Genomic DNA, 23,607 nt, shown 5'->3' on the forward strand with positions numbered 1-23,607 from the left:
TCCCCTGTTTACAGCTCTGTTTGCTAGCTCCTGTGCCGCTGCCTGACTGGCTGCTACATTTATAGGACCCCTAGTCAGTGAAGCCCCGCCCCCTAATCAGTGCTCACCTTCTCTCCCAGCACAAAGCCCCTCCAAGCCTCTACACATACAGATACTACCAATACAAAACCAAACACACACGAATACCTTCTCCTCCAACAGAACTCCCACTCAAACTCCCCTGTTTACAGCTCTGTTTGCTAGCTCCTGTGCCGCTGCAGCTGTCTGTGCCGCTGCCTGACTGGCTGCTACCTTTATAGGACCCCTAGTCAGGGAAGCCCCGCCCCCAATCAGGGCTCAGCCTCTCTCCCAGCACAAAGCCCCTGCACATACAGATACTGACAATACAAATCCAAACACACACAAATACCTTCTCCTCCAACAGAACTCCCACTCCAACTCCCCTGTTAAAAGCTCTGTTTGCTAGCTCCTGTGCCGCTGCCTGACTGGCTCCTACCTTTGTAGGACCCCTAGTCAGGGAAGCCCCGCCCCCAATCAGGGCTCAGCCTCTCTCCCAGCACAAAGCCCCTGCACATACAGATACTGACAATACAAATCCAAACACACACAAATACCTTCTCCTCCAACAGAACTCCCACTCAAACTCCCCTGTTCACAGCTCTGTTTGCTAGCTCCTGTGCCACTGCAGCTGTCTGTTCCTCTGCCTGACTGGCTGCTACCTTTATAGGACCCCTAGTCAGTGAAGCCTCGCCCCCTAATCAGGTCTCAGCTTCTCTCCAAGCACAAAGCCCCGCCAAACCAATACACATACAGATACTACCAATACAATACCAAACACACATAAATACCGTCTCCTCCAAAAAAACTCCCACTCAAACTCCCCTGTTTACAGCTCTGTTTGCTAGCTCCTGTGCCGCTGCCTGACTGGCTGCTACATTTATAGGACCCCTAGTCAGTGAAGCCCCGCCCCCTAATCAGGGCTCAGCTTCTCTCCCAGCACAAAGCCCCTCCAAGCCTCTACACATACAGATACTACCAATGCAAAACCAAACACACACAAATACCTTCTCCTCCAACAGAACTCCCACACAAACTCCCCTGTTTACAGCTCTGTTTGCTAGCTCCTGTGCCGCTGCCTGACTGGCTGCTACCTTTATAGGACCCCTAGTCAGTGAAGCCCCGCCCCCTAATCAGGGCTCAGCTTCTCTCCCAGCACAAAGGCCCTCCAAGCCTCTACACATACAGATACTACCAATACAAAAAAACACACACAAATACCTTCTCCTCCCACAGAACTCCCACTCAAACTCCCCTGCTTACAGCACTGTTTGCTAGCTTCTGTGCTGCTGTCTGACTGGCTGCTACCTTTATAGGACCCCTAGTCAGGGAAGCCCCGCCCCCTAATCAGGGCTCAGCTTCTCTCCCAGCACAAAGCCCCTGCACATACAGATACTGACAATACAAAACCAAACACACACAAATACCTTCTCCTCCAACAGAACTCCCACTCAAACTCCCCTGTTTACAGCTCTGTTTGCTAACTCCTGTGCCGCTGCAGCTGTCTTAGCCGCTGCCTGACTGGCTGCTACCTTTATAGGACACCTAGTCCGTGAAGCCCCGCCCCCTAATCAGGGCTCAGCTTCTCTCCCAGCACAAAGCCCGTACACATACAGACACTACCAATACAAAACCGAACACACACAAATACCTTCTCCTCCAACAGAACTCCCACTCAAACTCCCCTGTTTACAGCTCTGTTTGCTAGCTCCTGTGCCGCTGCCTGACTGGCTGCTACCTTTGTAGGACCCCTAGTCAGTGAAGCCCCGCCCCCAAATCAGGGCTCAGCTTCTCTCCCAGCACAAAGCCCCTCCAAGCCTCTACACATACAGATACTACCAATACAAAACCAAACACACACAAATACCTTCTCCTCCAACAGAACTCCCACTCCAACTCCCCTGCTTACAGCAATGTTTGCTAGCTCCTGTGCCGCTGCCTGACTGGCTGCTGCCTTTATAGGACCCCTAGTCAGTGAAGCCCCGCCCCCTAATCAGGGCTCAGCTTCTCTCCCAGCACCTAGCCCCTCCAAGCCTCTACACATACAAATACCTTCTCCTCCAACAGAACTCCCACTCAAACTCCCCTGTTTACAGCTCTGTTTGCTAGCTCCTGTGCCACTGCAGCTGTCTGTTCCGCTGCCTGACTGGCTGCTACCTTTATAGGACCCCTAGTCAGTGAAGCCCCGCCCCCTAATCAGGGCTCAGCTTCTCTCCCAGCACAAAGCCCGTACACATACAGACACTACCAATACAAAACCGAACACACACAAATACCTTCTCCTCCAACAGAACTCCCACTCAAACTCCCCTGTTCACAGCTCTGTTTGCTAGCTCCTGTGCCACTGCAGCTGTCTGTTCCTCTGCCTGACTGGCTGCTACCTTTATAGGAACCCTAGTCAGTGAAGCCCCGCCCCCTAATCAGGGCTCAGCTTCTCTCCAATCACAAAGCCCCGCCAAACCAATACACATACAGATACTACCAATACAAAACGAAGCACACACAAATACCATCTTCTCCAAAAAAACTCCCACTCAAACTCCCCTGTTTACAGCTCTGTTTGCTAGCTCCTGTGCCGCTGCAGCTGTCTGTGCCGCTACCTTTATAGGACCCCTAGTCAGTGAAGCCCCGCCCCCTAATCAGGGCTCAGCTTCTCTCCCAACACAAAGCCCCTACAAGCCTCTACACAAACAGATACCACCAATACAAAGCCAAACACACACAAATACCTTCTCCTCCAACAGAAAACCCACTCAAACTCCCCTGTTTACAGCTTTGTTTGCTAGCTCCTGTGCCACTGCCTGACTGTCTGCTACCTTTATAGGACCCCTAGTCAGTGAAGCCCCGCCCCCTAATCAGGGCTCAGCTTCTCTCCCAGCACAAAGCCCCTCCAAGCCTCTAAACATACAGGGACTACCAATAGAAAACCAAACACACACAAATACCTTCTCCTCCAACAGAACTCCCGCTCAAACTCCCCTGTTTACAGCTCTGTTTGCTAGCTCCTGTGCCGCTGCAGCTGTCTGTGCCGATGCCTGACTGTCTGCTACCTTCATAGGACCCGTAGTCAGTGAAGCCCCGCCCCCTAATCAGGGCTCAGCTTCTCTCCCAGCACAAAGCCCCTACACGTACAGATACTACCAGTACAAAACCAAACACACACACAAATACCTTCTCCTCCAACAGAACTCCCACTCAAACTCCCCTGTTTACAGCTCTGTTTGCTAGCTCCTGTGCCGCTGCAGCTGTCTGTGCCCCTGCCTGACTGGCTGCTACCTTCATAGGACCCCTAGTCAGTGAAGCCCCGCCCCCTAACCAGGGCTCAGCTTCTCTCCCAGCACAAATCCCCTCCAAGCCCCTACACATACGGATACTACCAATACAAAACTAAACACACACAAATAACTTCTCCTCCAACAGAACTCTAACACAAACTCCCCTGTTTACAGCTCTGTTTGCTAGCTCCTGTGTCGCTGCAGCTGTCTGTGCCGCTACCTTTATAGGACCCCTAGTCAGTGAAGCCCCGCCCCCTAATCAGGGCTCAGCTTCTCTTCCAACACAAAGCCCCTACAAGCCTCTACACAAACAGATAACACCAATACAAAACCTAACACACAAAAATACCTTCTCCTACAACAGAACTCCCACTCCAACTCCCCTGTTTACAGCTCTGTTTGCTAGCACCTGTGCTGCTGCAGCTGTCTGTGCCGCTGCATGACTGGCTGCTACCTTCATAGGACCCCTAGTCAGTGAAGCCCCGCCCCCTAATCAGCGCTCAGCTTCTCTCCCAGCACCTAGCCCCTCCAAGCCTCTACACATACAGATACTACCAATACAAAAACACACACAAATACCTTCTCCTCCAACAGAACTCCCACTCAAACTCCCCTGTTCACAGCTCTGTTTGCTAGCTCCTGTGCCACTGCAGCTGTCTGTTCCTCTGCCTGACTGGCTGCTACCTTTATAGGACCCCTAGTCAGTGAAGCCTCGCCCCCTAATCAGGTCTCAGCTTCTCTCCAAGCACAAAGCCCCGCCAAACCAATACACATACAGATACTACCAATACAATACCAAACACACATAAATACCGTCTCCTCCAAAAAAACTCCCACTCAAACTCCCCTGTTTACAGCTCTGTTTGCTAGCTCCTGTGCCGCTGCCTGACTGGCTGCTACATTTATAGGACCCCTAGTCAGTGAAGCCCCGCCCCCTAATCAGGGCTCAGCTTCTCTCCCAGCACAAAGCCCCTCCAAGCCTCTACACATACAGATACTACCAATGCAAAACCAAACACACACAAATACCTTCTCCTCCAACAGAACTCCAACACAAACTCCCCTGTTTACAGCTCTGTTTGCTAGCTCCTGTGCCGCTGCCTGACTGGCTGCTACCTTTATAGGACCCCTAGTCAGGGAAGCCCCGCCCCCTAATCAGGGCTCAGCTTCTCTCCCAGCACAAAGGCCCTCCAAGCCTCTACACATACAGATACTGACAATACAAAACCAAACACACACAAATACCTTCTCCTCCAACAGAACTCCCACTCAAACTCCCCTGTTTACAGCTCTGTTTGCTAACTCCTGTGCCGCTGCAGCTGTCTTAGCCGCTGCCTGACTGGCTGCTACCTTTATAGGACACCTAGTCCGTGAAGCCCCGCCCCCTAATCAGGGCTCAGCTTCTCTCCCAGCACAAAGCCCGTACACATACAGACACTACCAATACAAAACCGAACACACACAAATACCTTCTCCTCCAACAGAACTCCCACTCAAACTCCCCTGTTTACAGCTCTGTTTGCTAGCTCCTGTGCCGCTGCCTGACTGGCTGCTACCTTTGTAGGACCCCTAGTCAGTGAAGCCCCGCCCCCAAATCAGGGCTCAGCTTCTCTCCCAGCACAAAGCCCCTCCAAGCCTCTACACATACAGATACTACCAATACAAAACCAAACACACACAAATACCTTCTCCTCCAACAGAACTCCCACTCCAACTCCCCTGCTTACAGCAATGTTTGCTAGCTCCTGTGCCGCTGCCTGACTGGCTGCTGCCTTTATAGGACCCCTAGTCAGTGAAGCCCCGCCCCCTAATCAGGGCTCAGCTTCTCTCCCAGCACCTAGCCCCTCCAAGCCTCTACACATACAAATACCTTCTCCTCCAACAGAACTCCCACTCAAACTCCCCTGTTTACAGCTCTGTTTGCTAGCTCCTGTGACGCTACCTGACTGGCTGCTACATTTATAGGACCCCTAGTCAGTGAAGCCCCGCCCCCTAATCAGGGCTCAGCTTCTCTCCCAGCACAAAGCCCCTCCAAATCTCTACACATACAGATACTACCAATACAAAACCAAACACACACAAATACCTTCTCCTCCAACAGAACTCCCACTCCAACTCCCCTGTTAAAAGCTCTGTTTGCTAGCTCCTGTGCCGCTGCCTGACTGGCTGCTACCTTTGTAGGACCCCTAGTCAGGGAAGCCCCGCTCCCTAATGAGGGCTCAGCTTCTCTCCCAGCACAAAGCCCCTGCACATACAGATACTAACAATACTAAACTAAACACACACAAATACCTTCTCCTCCAACAGAACTCCAACTCCCCTGTTTACAGCTCTGTTTGCTAGCTCCTGTGCCGCTGCAGCTGTCTGTGCCGCTGTCTGACTGGCTGCTACCTTTATAGGACCCCTAGTCAGTTAGCCCCGGCCCCTAATCAGGGCTCAGCTTCTCTTCCAGCACAAAGCCCCTCCAAGCCTCTACACATACAGATACTACCAATACAAAACCAAACACACACAAATACCATCTCCTCCAACAGAACCTCCACTCAAACTCCCCTGTTTACAGCTCTGTTTGCTAGCTCCTGTGCCGCTGCCTGACTGGCTGCTACCTTTGTAGGACCCCTAGTCAGTGAAGCCCCGCCCCCAAATCAGGGCTCAGCTTCTCTCCCAGCACAAAGCCCCTCCAAGCCTCTACACATACAGATACTACCAATACAAAACCAAACACACACAAATACCTTCTCCTCCAACAGAACTCCCACTCCAACTCCCCTGCTTACAGCAATGTTTGCTAGCTCCTGTGCCGCTGCCTGACTGGCTGCTGCCTTTATAGGACCCCTAGTCAGTGAAGCCCCGCCCCCTAATCAGGGCTCAGCTTCTCTCCCAGCACCTAGCCCCTCCAAGCCTCTACACATACAAATACCTTCTCCTCCAACAGAACTCCCACTCAAACTCCCCTGTTTACAGCTCTGTTTGCTAGCTCCTGTGACGCTACCTGACTGGCTGCTACATTTATAGGACCCCTAGTCAGTGAAGCCCCGCCCCCTAATCAGGGCTCAGCTTCTCTCCCAGCACAAAGCCCCTCCAAATCTCTACACATACAGATACTACCAATACAAAACCAAACACACACAAATACCTTCTCCTCCAACAGAACTCCCACTCCAACTCCCCTGTTAAAAGCTCTGTTTGCTAGCTCCTGTGCCGCTGCCTGACTGGCTGCTACCTTTGTAGGACCCCTAGTCAGTGAAGCCCCGCCCCCTAATCAGGGCTCAGCTTCTCTCCCAGCACAAAGCCCATTCCAATTCAGATACCACCAATACAAAACCAAACACACACATACTTTCTCCTCCAACAGAACTCCCACTCAAACTCCCCTGTTTACAGCTCTGTTTGCTAGCTCCTGTGCCGGTGCAGCTGTCTGTGCCGCTACCTTTATAGGACCCCTAGTCAGGGAAGCCCCGCCCCCTAATCAGGGCTCAGCTTCTCTCCCAGCACAAAGCCCCTTCCAATTCAGATACCACCAATACAAAACCAAACACACACATACTTTCTCCTCCAACAGAACTCCCACTCAAACTCCCCTGTTTACAGCTCTGTTTGCTAGCTCCTGTGCCGCTGCAGCTGTCTGTGCTGCTGCCTGACTGGCTTCTACCTTTATAGGACCCCTAGTCAGTGAAGCCCCGCCCCCTAGTCAGGGCTCAGCTTCTCTCCCAGCACAAAGCCCCTTCCAATTCAGATACCACCAATACAAAACCAAACACACACATACTTTCTCCTCCAACAGAACTCCCACTCAAACTCCCCTGTTTACAGCTCTGTTTGCTAGCTCCTGTGCCGGTGCAGCTGTCTGTGCCGCTACCTTTATAGGACTCCTAGTCAGTGAAGCCCCGCCCCCTAATCAGGGCTCAGCTTCTCTCCCAGCACAAAGCCCCTACATATACAGATACCACCAATACAAAACCGAACACACACAAATACCTTCTCCTACAACAGAACTCCCACTCAAACTCCCCTGTTTACAGCTCTGTTTGCTAGCTCCTGTGCCGCTGCAGCTCTCTGTGCTGCTGCCTGACTGGCTCCTACCTTCATAGGACCCCTAGTCAGTGAAGCCCCGCCCCCTAATCAGGGCTCAGCTTCTCTCCCAGCACAAAGCCCCTGCAAATACAGATACTACCAATACAAAACCAAACACACACAAATACCTTCTTCTCCAACAGAACTCCCACTCAAACTCCCCTGTTTACAGCTCTGTTTGCTAGCTCCTGTGGCGCTGCCTGACCTGCTGCTACCTTTATAGGACCCCTAGTCAGTGAAGCCCCGCCCCCTAGTCAGGGCTCAGCTTCTCTCCCAGCACAAAGCCGCTACACATACAGATACTACCAATACAAAACCAAACACACACAAATACCTTGTCCTCCAACAGAACTCCCACTCAAACTCCCCTGTTTACAGCTCTGTTTGCTAGCTCCTGTGCCGCTGGCTCAGCTTCTCTCGCAGCACCTAGCCCCTCCAAGCCTCTACACATACAGATACTACCAATACAAAAACACACACAAATACCTTCTCCTCCAACAGAACTCCCACTCAGACTCCCCTGTTTACAGCTCTGTTTGCTAGCTCCTGTGCCGCTGCAGCTGTCTGTGCCGCTGCCTGACTGGCTGCTACCTTTACAGGACCCCTAGTCAGTGAAGCCCCGCCCCCTAATCAGGGCTCAGCTTCTCTCCCAGCACAAAGCCCCTTCAAACCTCTACACATACAGATACTACCAATACAAAAACAAACACAAATACCTTCTCCTCCAACAGAACTCCCACTCAAACTCCCCTGTTTACAGCTCTGTTTGCTAGCTCCTGTGCCACTGAAGCTGTCTGTTCCCTGCCTGACTGGCTGCTACCTTTATAGGACCCCTAGTCAGTGAAGCCCCGCCCCCTAATCAGGGCTCAGCTTCTCTCCCAGCACAAAGCCCGTACACATACAGACACTACCAATACAAAACCGAACACACACAAATACCTTCTCCTCCAACAGAACTCCCACTCAAACTCCGCTGTTTACAGGTCTGTTTGCTAGCTCCTGTGCCGCTGCCTGACTGGCTGCTAGCTTTATAGGACCCCTAGTCAGTGAAGCACCGCCCCCAATCAGGGCTCAGCTTCTCTCCCAGCACAAAGCCCCTCCAAGCCTCTACACATACAGATACTACCAATACAAAAAAACACAAATACCTTCTCCTCCAACAGAACTCCCACTCAAACTCCCCTGCTTACAGCTCTGTTTGCTAGCTCCTGTGCCGCTGCAGCTGTCTGTGCCGCTGCCTGACTGGCTGCTACCTTTATAGGACGCCTAGTCAGTTAAGCCCCGCCCCCTAATCAGGGCTCAGCTTCTCTCGCAGCACCTAGCCCCTCCAAGCCTCTACACATACAGATACTACCAATACAAAAACACACACAAATACCTTCTCCTCCAACAGAACTCCCACTCAGACTCCCCTGTTTACAGCTCTGTTTGCTAGCTCCTGTGCCGCTGCCTGACTGGCTGCCAGTTTTATAGGACCCCTAGTCAGTGAAGCCCCGCCCCCTAATCAGGGCTCAGCTTCTCTCCAAGCACAAAGCCCCTCCAAGCCTCTACACATACAGATACTACCAATACAAAACCAAACACACACAAATACCTTCTCCTCCAACAGAACTCCCACTCAAACTCCCCTGTTTAGAGCTCTGTTTGCAAGCTCCTGTGCCGCTGCAGCTGTCTGTTCCGATGCCTGACTGGCTGCTACCTTTATAGGACCCCTTGTCAGTGAAGCCCCGCCCCCTAATCAGGGCTCAGCTTCTCTCCCAGCACAAAGCCCCTGCACATACAGATACTGACAATACAAAACCAAAAACACACAAATACCTTCTCCTCCAACAGAACTCCCACTCCAACTCCCCTGTTTACAGCTCTGTTTGCTAGCTCCTGTGCCGCTGCAGCTGTCTTAGCCGCTGCCTGACTGGCTGCTACCTTTATAGGACACCTAGTCAGTGATGCCCCGCCCCCTAATCAGGGCTCAGCTTCTCTCCCAGCACAAAGCCCGTACACATACGGACACTACCAATACAAAACCGAACACACACAAATACCTTCTCCTCCAACAGAACTCCCACTCAAACTCCCCTGTTTACAGCTCTGTTTGCTAGCTCCTGTGCCACTGCAGCTGTCTGTTCCGATGCCTGACTGGCTGCTACCTTTATAGGACCCCTAGTCAGTGAAGCCCCGCCCCCTAATCAGGGCTCAGCTTCTCTCCAAGCACAAAGCCCCGCCAAACCCCTACACATACAGACACTACCAATACAAAAAAACATACACAAATACCTTCTCCTCCAACAGAACTCCCACTCAAACTCCCCTGCTTACAGCTCTGTTTTCTAGCTCCTGTGCCGCTGTCTGACTGGCTGCTACCTTTATAGGACCCCTAGTCAGTGAAGCCCCGCCCCCTAATCAGGGCTCAGCTTCTCTCCCAGCACAAAGCCCCTACACATACAGATACTACCAATACAAAACCAAACACACACAAATACCTTCTCCTCCAACAGAACTCCCACTCACACTCCCCTGTTTACAGCTCTGTTTGCTAGCTCCTGTGCCGCTGCAGCTGTCTGTGCCGCTGCCTGACTGGCTTCTACCTTTACAGGACCCCTAGTCAGTGAAGCCCCGCCCCCTAATCAGGGCTCAGCTTCTCTCCCAGCACAAAGCCCCTTCAAACCTCTACACATACAGATACTACCAATACAAAAACAAACACAAATACCTTCTCCTCCAACAGAACTCCCATTCAAACTCCCCTGTTTACAGCTCTGTTTGCTAGCTCCTGTGCCACTGCCTGACTGGCTGCGACCTTTATAGGACCCCTTGCCGTGAAGCCCCGCCCCCTAATCAGGGCTCAGCTTCTCTCGCAGCACCTAGCCCCTCCAAGCCTCTACACATACAGATACTACCAATACAAAAACACACACAAATACCTTCTCCTCCAACAGAACTCCCACTCAAACTCCCCTGTTTACAGGTCTGTTTGCTAGCTCCTGTGCCGCTGCCTGACTGGCTGCTAGCTTTATAGGACCCCTAGTCAGTGAAGCACCGCCCCCAATCAGGGCTCAGCTTCTCTCCCAGCACAAAGCCCCTCCAAGCCTCTACACATACAGATACTACCAATACAAAAAAACACAAATACCTTCTCCTCCAACAGAACTCCCACTCAAACTCCCCTGCTTACAGCTCTGTTTGCTAGCTCCTGTGCCGCTTCAGCTGTCTGTGCCACTGCCTGACTGGCTGCTACCTTTATAGGACCCCTAGTCAGTGAAGCCCCGCCCCTAATCAGGGCTCAGCTTCTCTCCAAGCACAAAGCCCCGCCAAACCCCTACACATACAGATACTACCAATACAAAACCAAACACACACAAATACCATCTCCTCCAACAGAAATCCCACTCAAACTCCCGTGTTTACAGCTCTGTTTGCTAGCTCCTGTGCCGCTGCAGCTGTCTGTGCCGATGCCTGACTGGCTGCTACCTTTATAGGACCCCTTGTCAGTGAAGCCCCGCCCCCTAATCAGGGCTCAGCTTCTCTCGCAGCACCTAGCCCCTCCAAGCCTCTACACATACAGATACTACCTATACAAAAACACACACAAATACCTTCTCCTCCAACAGAACTCCCACTCAAACTCCCCTGTTTACAGCTCTGTTTGCTAGCTCCTGTGCCGCTGCCTGACTGGCTGCTACCTTTATAGGACCCCTAGTCAGGGAAGCCCCGCCCCCTAATCAGGGCTCAGCTTCTCTCCCAGCACAAAGCCCGTAAACATACAGATACTACCAATACAAAACCAAACACACACAAATACCTTCTCCTCCAACAGAACTCCCACTCAAACTCCCCTGTTTACAGCTCTGTTTGCTAGGTCCTGTGCCGCTGCAGCTGTCTGTGCCGCTGCCTGACTGGCTGCTACCTTTATAGGACCCCTAGTCAGTGAAGCCCCGCCACCTAATCAGGGCTCAGCTTCTCTCCCAGCACAAAGCCCCTGCACATACAGATACTGACAATACAAAACCAAACACACACAAATACCTTCTCCTCCAGCAGAACTCCCACTCCAACTCCCCTGTTTACAGCTCTGTTTGCTAGCTCCTGTGCCGCTGCAGCTGTCTTAGCAGCTGCCTGACTGGCTGCTACCTTTATAGGACCCCTAGTCAGTGAAGCCCCGCCCCCTAATCAGGGCTCAGCTTCTCTCCCAGCACAAAGCCCCTACACATACAGATACTACCAATACAAAACCAAACACACACAAATATCTTCTCCTCCAACAGAACTCCCACTCAAACTCCCCTGTTTACAGCTCTGTTTCCTAGCTCCTGTGCCGCTGCAGCTGTCTGTGCCGCTGCCTGACTGGCTGCTACCTTTATAGGACCCCTATTCAGTGAAGCCCCGCCCCCTAATCAGGGCTCAGCTTCTCTCCCAGCACCTAGCCCCTCCAAGCCTCTACACATACAGATACTACCAATACAAAAACACACACAAATACCTTCTCCTCCAACAGAACTCCCACTCAAACTCCCCTGTTCACAGCTCTGTTTGCTAGCTCCTGTGCCGCTGCCTGACTGGCTGCTACCTTTATAGGACCCCTAGTCAGTGAAGCCCCGCCCCCTAATCAGGGCTCAGCTTCTCTCCAAGCACAAAGCCCCGCCAAACCAATACACATACAGATACTACCAATACAAAACCAAACACACACAAATACCATCTCCTCCAAAAAAGCTCCCACTCAAACTCCCCTGTTTACAGCTCTGTTTGCTAGCTCCTGTGCCGCTGCCTGACTGGCTGCTACATTTATAGGACCCCTAGTCAGTGAAGCCCCGCCCCCTAATCAGGGCTCAGCTTCTCTCCCAGCACAAAGCCCCTCCAAGTCTCTACACATACAGATACTACCAATACAAAACCAAACACACACAAATACCTTCTCCTTCAACAGAAGTCCCACTCCAACTCCCCTGTTAAAAGCTCTGTTTGCTAGCTCCTGTGCCGCTGCCTGACTGGCTCCTACCTTTGTAGGACCCCTAGTCAGGGAAGCCCCGCCCCCTAATCAGGGCTCAGCTTTTCTCCCAGCACAAAGCCCCTGCACATACAGATACTGACAATACAAAACCAAACACAGACAAATACCTTCTCCTCCAACAGAACTCCCACTCAAACTCCCCTGTTTACAGCTCTGTTTGCTAGCTCCTGTGCCGCTGCAGCTGTCTGTGCCAATGCCTGACTGGCTGCTACCCTTATAGGACCCCTAGTCAGTCAAGCCGCGCCCCCTAATCAGGGCTCAGCTTCTCTCCCAGCACAAAGCCCGTACACATACAGATACTACCAATACAAAACCGAACACACACAAATACCTTCTCCTCCAACAGAACTCCCACTCAAACTCCCCTGTTTACAGCTCTGTTTGCTAGCTCCTGTGCCGCTGCAGCTGTCTTAGCCGCTGCCTGACTGGCTGCTACCTTTATAGGACCCCTAGTCAGTGAAGCCCCGCCCCCTAATCAGCGCTCAGCTTCTCTCCCAGCACCTAGCCCCTCCAAGCCTCTACACATACAGATACTACCAATACAAAAACACACACAAATACCTTCTCCTCCAACAGAACTCCCACTCAAACTCCCCTGTTCACAGCTCTGTTTGCTAGCTCCTGTGCCACTGCAGCTGTCTGTTCCTCTGCCTGACTGGCTGCTACCTTTATAGGACCCCTAGTCAGTGAAGCCTCGCCCCCTAATCAGGTCTCAGCTTCTCTCCAAGCACAAAGCCCCGCCAAACCAATACACATACAGATACTACCAATACAATACCAAACACACATAAATACCGTCTCCTCCAAAAAAACTCCCACTCAAACTCCCCTGTTTACAGCTCTGTTTGCTAGCTCCTGTGCCGCTGCCTGACTGGCTGCTACATTTATAGGACCCCTAGTCAGTGAAGCCCCGCCCCCTAATCAGGGCTCAGCTTCTCTCCCAGCACAAAGCCCCTCCAAGCCTCTACACATACAGATACTACCAATGCAAAACCAAACACACACAAATACCTTCTCCTCCAACAGAACTCCAACACAAACTCCCCTGTTTACAGCTCTGTTTGCTAGCTCCTGTGCCGCTGCCTGACTGGCTGCTACCTTTATAGGACCCCTAGTCAGTGAAGCCCCGCCCCCTAATCAGGGCTCAGCTTCTCTCCCAGCACAAAGGCCCTCCAAGCCTCTACACATACAGATACTACCAATACAAAAAAACACACACAAATACCTTCTCCTCCCACAGAACTCCCACTCAAACTCCCCTGCTTACAGCACTGTTTGCTAGCTTCTGTGCTGCTGTCTGACTGGCTGCTACCTTTATAGGACCCCTAGTCAGGGAAGCCCCGCCCCCTAATCAGGGCTCAGCTTCTCTCCCAGCACAAAGCCCCTGCACATACAGATACTGACAATACAAAACCAAACACACACAAATACCTTCTCCTCCAACAGAACTCCCACTCAAACTCCCCTGTTTACAGCTCTGTTTGCTAACTCCTGTGCCGCTGCAGCTGTCTTAGCCGCTGCCTGACTGGCTGCTACCTTTATAGGACACCTAGTCCGTGAAGCCCCGCCCCCTAATCAGGGCTCAGCTTCTCTCCCAGCACAAAGCCCGTACACATACAGACACTACCAATACAAAACCGAACACACACAAATACCTTCTCCTCCAACAGAACTCCCACTCAAACTCCCCTGTTTACAGCTCTGTTTGCTAGCTCCTGTGCCGCTGCCTGACTGGCTGCTACCTTTGTAGGACCCCTAGTCAGTGAAGCCCCGCCCCCAAATCAGGGCTCAGCTTCTCTCCCAGCACAAAGCCCCTCCAAGCCTCTACACATACAGATACTACCAATACAAAACCAAACACACACAAATACCTTCTCCTCCAACAGAACTCCCACTCCAACTCCCCTGCTAACAGCAATGTTTGCTAGCTCCTGTGCCGCTGCCTGACTGGCTGCTGCCTTTATAGGACCCCTAGTCAGTGAAGCCCCGCCCCCTAATCAGGGCTCAGCTTCTCTCCCAGCACCTAGCCCCTCCAAGCCTCTACACATACAAATACCTTCTCCTCCAACAGAACTCCCACTCAAACTCCCCTGTTTACAGCTCTGTTTGCTAGCTCCTGTGACGCTACCTGACTGGCTGCTACATTTATAGGACCCCTAGTCAGTGAAGCCCCGCCCCCTAATCAGGGCTCAGCTTCTCTCCCAGCACAAAGCCCCTCCAAATCTCTACACATACAGATACTACCAATACAAAACCAAACACACACAAATACCTTCTCCTCCAACAGAACTCCCACTCCAACTCCCCTGTTAAAAGCTCTGTTTGCTAGCTCCTGTGCCGCTGCCTGACTGGCTGCTACCTTTGTAGGACCCCTAGTCAGGGAAGCCCCGCTCCCTAATGAGGGCTCAGCTTCTCTCCCAGCACAAAGCCCCTGCACATACAGATACTAACAATACTAAACTAAACACACACAAATACCTTCTCCTCCAACAGAACTCCAACTCCCCTGTTTACAGCTCTGTTTGCTAGCTCCTGTGCCGCTGCAGCTGTCTGTGCCGCTGCCTGACTGGCTGCTACCTTTATAGGACCCCTAGTCAGTCAGCCCCGGCCCCTAATCAGGGCTCAGCTTCTCTTCCAGCACAAAGCCCCTCCAAGCCTCTACACATACAGATACTACCAATACAAAACCAAACACACACAAATACCATCTCCTCCAACAGAACCTCCACTCAAACTCCCCTGTTTACAGCTCTGTTTGCTAGCTCCTGTGCCGCTGCAGCTGTCTGTGCCGCTGCCTGACTGGCTGCTACCTTTATAGGACCCCTAGTCAGTGAAGCCCCGCCCCCTAATCAGGGCTCAGCTTCTCTCCCAGCACCTAGCCCCTCCAAGCCTCTACACATACAGATACTACCAATACAAAAACACACACAAATACCTTCTCCTCCAACAGAACTCCCACTCAAACTCCCCTGTTCACAGCTCTGTTTGCTAGCTCCTGTGCCGCTGCTTGACTGGCTGCTACATTTATAGGACCCCTAGTCAGTGAAGCCCCGCCCCCTAATCAGGGCTCAGCTTCTCTCCCAGGACAAAGCCCCTCCAAGCCTCTACACATACAGATACTACCAATACAAAACCAAACACACGCAAATACCTTCTCGTCCAACAGAACTCCCACTCCAACTCCCCTGTTAAAAGCTCTGTTTGCTAGGTCCTGTGCCGCTGCAGCTGTCTGTGCCGCTGCCTGACTGGCTGCTACCTTTATAGGACCCCTAGTCAGTGAAGCCCCGCCACCTAATCAGGGCTCAGCTTCTCTCCCAGCACAAAGCCCCTGCACATACAGATACTGACAATACAAAACCAAACACACACAAATACCTTCTCCTCCAGCAGAACTCCCACTCCAACTCCCCTGTTTACAGCTCTGTTTGCTAGCTCCTGTGCCGCTGCAGCTGTCTTAGCAGCTGCCTGACTGGCTGCTACCTTTATAGGACCCCTAGTCAGTGAAGCCCCGCCCCCTAATCAGGGCTCAGCTTCTCTCCCAGCACAAAGCCCCTACACATACAGATACTACCAATACAAAACCAAACACACACAAATACCTTCTCCTTCAACAGAAGTCCCACTCCAACTCCCCTGTTAAAAGCTCTGTTTGCTAGCTCCTGTGCCGCTGCCTGACTGGCTCCTACCTTTGTAGGACCCCTAGTCAGGGAAGCCCCGCCCCCTAATCAGGGCTCAGCTTTTCTCCCAGCACAAAGCCCCTGCACATACAGATACCGACAATACAAAACCAAACACAGACAAATACCTTCTCCTCCAACAGAACTCCCACTCAAACTCCCCTGTTTACAGCTCTGTTTGCTAGCTCCTGTGCCGCTGCAGCTGTCTGTGCCAATGCCTGACTGGCTGCTACCTTTATAGGACCCCTAGTCAGTGAAGCCCCGCCCCCTAATCAGGGCTCAGCTTCTCTCCCAGCACAAAGCCCCTCCAAGCCTCTGCACATACAGATACTACCAATACAAAAAACACACACAAATACCTTCTCCTCCAACAGAACTCCCACTCAAACTCCCCTGCTTACAGCACTGTTTGCTAGCTCCTGTCCTGCTGTCTGACTGGCTGCTACCTTTATAGGACCCCTAGTCAGTGAAGCCCCGCCCCCTAATCAGGGCTCAGCTTCTCTCCCAGCACAAAGCCCCTGCACATACAGATACTGACAATACAAAACCAAACACACACAAATACCTTCTCCTCCAACAGAACTCCCACTCAAACTCCCCTGTTTACAGCTCTGTTTGCTAGCTCCTGTGCCGCTGCAGCTGTCTTAGCCGCTGCCTGACTGGCTGCTACCTTTATAGGACCCCTAGTCAGTGAAGCCCCGCCCCCTCATCAGGGCTCAGCTTCTCTCCCAGCACAAAGCCCCTTCAAACCTCTACACATACAGATACTACCAATACAAAAACAAACACAAATACCTTCTCCTCCAAGAGAACTCCCACTCAAACTCCCCTGTTTACAGCTCTGTTTGCTAGCTCCTGTGCCACTGCAGCTGTCTGTTCCGCTGCCTGACTGGCTGCTACCCTTATAGGACCCCTAGTCAGTCAAGCCGCGCCCCCTAATCAGGGCTCAGCTTCTCTCCCAGCACAAAGCCCGTACACATACAGATACTACCAATACAAAACCGAACACACACAAATACCTTCTCCTCCAACAGAACTCCCACTCAAACTCCCCTGCTTACAGCACTGTTTGCTAGCTCCTGTGCCGCTGCCTGACTGGCTGCTACCTTTCTAGGACCCCTAGTCAGTGAAGCCCCGCCCCCTAATCAGGGCTCAGCTTCTCTCCCAGCACCTAGCCCCTCCAAGCCTCTACACATACAGATACTACCAATACAAACACAAATACCTTCTCCTCCAACAGAACTCCCACTCAAACTCCCCTGTTTACAGCTCTGTTTCCTAGCTCCTGTGCCACTGCAGCTGTCTGTTCCTCTGCCTGACTGGCTGCTACCTTTATAGGAACCCTAGTCAGTGAAGCCCCGCCCCCTAATCAGGGCTCAGCTTCTCTCCAAGCACAAAGCCCCGCCAAACCAATACACATACAGATACTACCAATGCAAAACCAAATACACACAAATACCATCTCCTCCAAAAAAACTCCCACTCAAACTCCCCTGTTTACAGCTCTGTTTGCTGGCTCCTGTGCCGCTGCCTGACTGGCTGCTACCTTTCTAGGACCCCTAGTCAGTGAAGCCCCGCCCCCTAATCAGGGCTCAGCTTCTCTCCCAGCACCTAGCCCCTCCAAGCCTCTACACATACAGATACTACCAATACAAAAACACACACAAATACCTTCTCCTCCAACAGAACTCCCACTCAAACTCCCCTGTTAAAAGCTCTGTTTGCTAGCTCCTGTGCCGCTGCAGCTGTCTTACTCGCTGCCTGACTGGCTGCTACCTTTATAGGACCCCTGGTCAGTGAAGCCCCGCCCCCTCATCAGGGCTCAGCTTCTCTCCCAGCACAAAGCCCCTCCAAGCCTCTACACATACAGATACTACCAATACAAAACCAAGCACACGCAAATACCTTCTCCTCCAACAGAACTCCCACTCCAACTCCCCTGTTAAAAGCTCTGTTTCCTAGCTCCTGTGCCGCTGCCTGACTGGCTGCTACCTTTATAGGACCCCAAGTCAGTGAAGCCCCGCCCCCTAATCAGGGCTCAGCTTCTCTCCCAGCACAAAGCCCCTACACATACAGATACTACCAATACAAAACCAAACACAGACAAATACCTTCTCCTCCAACAGAACTCCCACTCAAACTCCCCTGTTTACAGCTCTGTTTGCTAGCTCCTGTGCCGCTGCAGCTGTCTGTGCCAATGCCTGACTGGCTGCTACCTTTATAGGACCCCTAGTCATTGAAGCCCCGCCCCCTAATCAGGGCTTAGCTTCTCTCCCAGCACAAAGCCCCTCCAAGCCTCTGCACATACAGATACTACCAATACAAAAAAACACACACAAATACCTTCTCCTCCAACAGAACTCCCACTCAAACTCCACCGCTTACACCACTGTTTGCTAGCTCCTGTGCTGCTGTCTGACTGGCTGCTACCTTTATAGGACCCCTAGTCAGGGAAGCCCCGCCCCCTAATCAGGGCTCAGCTTCTCTCCCAGCACAAAGCCTCTACATATACAGATACTACCAATACAAAACCAAACAAACACAAATACCTTCTCCTCCAACAGAACTCCCACTCAAACTCCCCTGTTTACAGCTCTGTTTGCTAGCTCCTGTGCCGCTGCAGCTGTCTTAGCCGCTGCCTGACTGGCTGCTACCTTTATAGGACCCCTAGTCAGTGAAGCCCCGCCCCCTAATCAGCGCTCAGCTTCTCTCCCAGCACCTAGCCCCTCCAAGCCTCTACACATACAGATACTACCAATACAAAAACACACACAAATACCTTCTCCTCCAACAGAACTCCCACTCAAACTCCCCTGTTCACAGCTCTGTTTGCTAGCTCCTGTGCCACTGCAGCTGTCTGTTCCTCTGCCTGACTGGCTGCTACCTTTATAGGACCCCTAGTCAGTGAAGCCTCGCCCCCTAATCAGGTCTCAGCTTCTCTCCAAGCACAAAGCCCCGCCAAACCAATACACATACAGATACTACCAATACAATACCAAACACACATAAATACCGTCTCCTCCAAAAAAACTCCCACTCAAACTCCCCTGTTTACAGCTCTGTTTGCTAGCTCCTGTGCCGCTGCCTGACTGGCTGCTACATTTATAGGACCCCTAGTCAGTGAAGCCCCGCCCCCTAATCAGTGCTCACCTTCTCTCCCAGCACAAAGCCCCTCCAAGCCTCTACACATACAGATACTACCAATACAAAACCAAACACACACGAATACCTTCTCCTCCAACAGAACTCCCACTCAAACTCCCCTGTTTACAGCTCTGTTTGCTAGCTCCTGTGCCGCTGCAGCTGTCTGTGCCGCTGCCTGACTGGCTGCTACCTTTATAGGACCCCTAGTCAGGGAAGCCCCGCCCCCAATCAGGGCTCAGCCTCTCTCCCAGCACAAAGCCCCTGCACATACAGATACTGACAATACAAATCCAAACACACACAAATACCTTCTCCTCCAACAGAACTCCCACTCCAACTCCCCTGTTAAAAGCTCTGTTTGCTAGCTCCTGTGCCGCTGCCTGACTGGCTCCTACCTTTGTAGGACCCCTAGTCAGGGAAGCCCCGCCCCCAATCAGGGCTCAGCCTCTCTCCCAGCACAAAGCCCCTGCACATACAGATACTGACAATACAAATCCAAACACACACAAATACCTTCTCCTCCAACAGAACTCCCACTCAAACTCCCCTGTTCACAGCTCTGTTTGCTAGCTCCTGTGCCACTGCAGCTGTCTGTTCCTCTGCCTGACTGGCTGCTACCTTTATAGGACCCCTAGTCAGTGAAGCCTCGCCCCCTAATCAGGTCTCAGCTTCTCTCCAAGCACAAAGCCCCGCCAAACCAATACACATACAGATACTACCAATACAATACCAAACACACATAAATACCGTCTCCTCCAAAAAAACTCCCACTCAAACTCCCCTGTTTACAGCTCTGTTTGCTAGCTCCTGTGCCGCTGCCTGACTGGCTGCTACATTTATAGGACCCCTAGTCAGTGAAGCCCCGCCCCCTAATCAGGGCTCAGCTTCTCTCCCAGCACAAAGCCCCTCCAAGCCTCTACACATACAGATACTACCAATGCAAAACCAAACACACACAAATACCTTCTCCTCCAACAGAACTCCCACACAAACTCCCCTGTTTACAGCTCTGTTTGCTAGCTCCTGTGCCGCTGCCTGACTGGCTGCTACCTTTATAGGACCCCTAGTCAGTGAAGCCCCGCCCCCTAATCAGGGCTCAGCTTCTCTCCCAGCACAAAGGCCCTCCAAGCCTCTACACATACAGATACTACCAATACAAAAAAACACACACAAATACCTTCTCCTCCCACAGAACTCCCACTCAAACTCCCCTGCTTACAGCACTGTTTGCTAGCTTCTGTGCTGCTGTCTGACTGGCTGCTACCTTTATAGGACCCCTAGTCAGGGAAGCCCCGCCCCCTAATCAGGGCTCAGCTTCTCTCCCAGCACAAAGCCCCTGCACATACAGATACTGACAATACAAAACCAAACACACACAAATACCTTCTCCTCCAACAGAACTCCCACTCAAACTCCCCTGTTTACAGCTCTGTTTGCTAACTCCTGTGCCGCTGCAGCTGTCTTAGCCGCTGCCTGACTGGCTGCTACCTTTATAGGACACCTAGTCCGTGAAGCCCCGCCCCCTAATCAGGGCTCAGCTTCTCTCCCAGCACAAAGCCCGTACACATACAGACACTACCAATACAAAACCGAACACACACAAATACCTTCTCCTCCAACAGAACTCCCACTCAAACTCCCCTGTTTACAGCTCTGTTTGCTAGCTCCTGTGCCGCTGCCTGACTGGCTGCTACCTTTGTAGGACCCCTAGTCAGTGAAGCCCCGCCCCCAAATCAGGGCTCAGCTTCTCTCCCAGCACAAAGCCCCTCCAAGCCTCTACACATACAGATACTACCAATACAAAACCAAACACACACAAATACCTTCTCCTCCAACAGAACTCCCACTCCAACTCCCCTGCTTACAGCAATGTTTGCTAGCTCCTGTGCCGCTGCCTGACTGGCTGCTGCCTTTATAGGACCCCTAGTCAGTGAAGCCCCGCCCCCTAATCAGGGCTCAGCTTCTCTCCCAGCACCTAGCCCCTCCAAGCCTCTACACATACAAATACCTTCTCCTCCAACAGAACTCCCACTCAAACTCCCCTGTTTACAGCTCTGTTTGCTAGCTCCTGTGCCACTGCAGCTGTCTGTTCCGCTGCCTGACTGGCTGCTACCTTTATAGGACCCCTAGTCAGTGAAGCCCCGCCCCCTAATCAGGGCTCAGCTTCTCTCCCAGCACAAAGCCCGTACACATACAGACACTACCAATACAAAACCGAACACACACAAATACCTTCTCCTCCAACAGAACTCCCACTCAAACTCCCCTGTTCACAGCTCTGTTTGCTAGCTCCTGTGCCACTGCAGCTGTCTGTTCCTCTGCCTGACTGGCTGCTACCTTTATAGGAACCCTAGTCAGTGAAGCCCCGCCCCCTAATCAGGGCTCAGCTTCTCTCCAATCACAAAGCCCCGCCAAACCAATACACATACAGATACTACCAATACAAAACGAAGCACACACAAATACCATCTTCTCCAAAAAAACTCCCACTCAAACTCCCCTGTTTACAGCTCTGTTTGCTAGCTCCTGTGCCGCTGCAGCTGTCTGTGCCGCTACCTTTATAGGACCCCTAGTCAGTGAAGCCCCGCCCCCTAATCAGGGCTCAGCTTCTCTCCCAACACAAAGCCCCTACAAGCCTCTACACAAACAGATACCACCAATACAAAGCCAAACACACACAAATACCTTCTCCTCCAACAGAAAACCCACTCAAACTCCCCTGTTTACAGCTTTGTTTGCTAGCTCCTGTGCCACTGCCTGACTGTCTGCTACCTTTATAGGACCCCTAGTCAGTGAAGCCCCGCCCCCTAATCAGGGCTCAGCTTCTCTCCCAGCACAAAGCCCCTCCAAGCCTCTAAACATACAGGGACTACCAATAGAAAACCAAACACACACAAATACCTTCTCCTCCAACAGAACTCCCGCTCAAACTCCCCTGTTTACAGCTCTGTTTGCTAGCTCCTGTGCCGCTGCAGCTGTCTGTGCCGATGCCTGACTGTCTGCTACCTTCATAGGACCCGTAGTCAGTGAAGCCCCGCCCCCTAATCAGGGCTCAGCTTCTCTCCCAGCACAAAGCCCCTACACGTACAGATACTACCAGTACAAAACCAAACACACACACAAATACCTTCTCCTCCAACAGAACTCCCACTCAAACTCCCCTGTTTACAGCTCTGTTTGCTAGCTCCTGTGCCGCTGCAGCTGTCTGTGCCCCTGCCTGACTGGCTGCTACCTTCATAGGACCCCTAGTCAGTGAAGCCCCGCCCCCTAACCAGGGCTCAGCTTCTCTCCCAGCACAAATCCCCTCCAAGCCCCTACACATACGGATACTACCAATACAAAACCAAACACACACAAATAACTTCTCCTCCAACAGAACTCTAACACAAACTCCCCTGTTTACAGCTCTGTTTGCTAGCTCCTGTGTCGCTGCAGCTGTCTGTGCCGCTACCTTTATAGGACCCCTAGTCAGTGAAGCCCCGCCCCCTAATCAGGGCTCAGCTTCTCTTCCAACACAAAGCCCCTACAAGCCTCTACACAAACAGATAACACCAATACAAAACCTAACACACAAAAATACCTTCTCCTACAACAGAACTCCCACTCCAACTCCCCTGTTTACAGCTCTGTTTGCTAGCACCTGTGCTGCTGCAGCTGTCTGTGCCGCTGCATGACTGGCTGCTACCTTCATAGGACCCCTAGTCAGTGAAGCCCCGCCCCCTACTCAGGGCTCAGCTTCTCTCCCAGCACAAAGCCCCTACACATACAGATACTACCAATACAAAACCAAACACACACAAATACCTTCTCCTCCAACAGAACTCCCACTCAAACTCCCCTGTTTACAGCTCTTTTTGCTAGCTCCTGTGCCGCTGCCTGACTGGCTGCTACCTTTATAGGACCCCTAGTCAGGGAAGCCCCGCCCCCTAATCAGGGCTCAGCTTTTCTCGCAGCACCTAGCCCCTCCAAGCCTCTACACATACAGATACTACCAATACAAAAACACACACAAATACCTTCTCCTCCAACAGAACTCCCACTCAAACTCCCCTGTTTACAGCTCTGTTTGCTAGCTCCTGTGCCGCTGCCTGACTGGCTGCTACCTTTATAGGACCCCTAGTCAGTGAAGGCCCACCCCCTAATCAGGGCTCAGCTTCTCTCCCAGCACAAAGCCCCTGCACATACAGATACTGACAATACCAATCCAAACACACACAAATACCTTCTCCTCCAACAGAACTCCAACTCCCCTGTTTACAGCTCTGTTTGCTAGCTCCTGTGCCGCTGCAGCTGTCTGTGCTGCTGCCTGACTGGCTGCTACCTTTATAGGACCCCTAGTCAGTGAAGCCCCGCCCCCTAATCAGGGCTCAGC

The sequence above is a fragment of the Lepidochelys kempii genome, chromosome 16 (genome assembly GCF_965140285.1).
Source record: "Lepidochelys kempii isolate rLepKem1 chromosome 16, rLepKem1.hap1, whole genome shotgun sequence".
In the NCBI taxonomy this organism is placed as follows: domain Eukaryota; kingdom Metazoa; phylum Chordata; order Testudines; family Cheloniidae; genus Lepidochelys; species Lepidochelys kempii.